Genomic DNA, 442 nt, shown 5'->3' with positions numbered 1-442 from the left:
AACGCAACTGCTTATATGCAACCTACATAAAGTCCATCATTCCTTCTACATATCACGAAGTGGACAAATGATACGTAATTAAAAACGAGACTGGTAACCAACTGTCTGCCATTCCCGAGGTTTAAGACTGCGGGGTAATATCTTTCGTTCTTAAATAACCAACCACGAACAACTTCAAGAAACGAAAAGGATCATACATGTTCTCTTGGCCAATAATCGTAAGTAACCAACCATAAAACTAAGCAACGATCTAACTTTGGGGGGAATAATGAGAGGTGACCAGATTCCGTTTCTCGTTGAACGTTCCTTGATGACATCACACTTCGCCAGCTTCTCCAGCCTCTCTTGAATCTTACATGATGTTTGGCCTGCTTGAGCCTCGGCCTGACTTGGTTCCTCCCAAAAGACCACATGGTTTAAGCATAAGTTGATTTTGTCAATG

Source organism: Penaeus monodon, chromosome 33 (genome assembly GCF_015228065.2).
Source record: "Penaeus monodon isolate SGIC_2016 chromosome 33, NSTDA_Pmon_1, whole genome shotgun sequence".
Lineage (NCBI taxonomy): Eukaryota > Metazoa > Arthropoda > Malacostraca > Decapoda > Penaeidae > Penaeus > Penaeus monodon.
The sequence above is the reverse complement of the archived record's forward strand: the minus strand, read 5'-3'. Positions refer to the sequence as shown.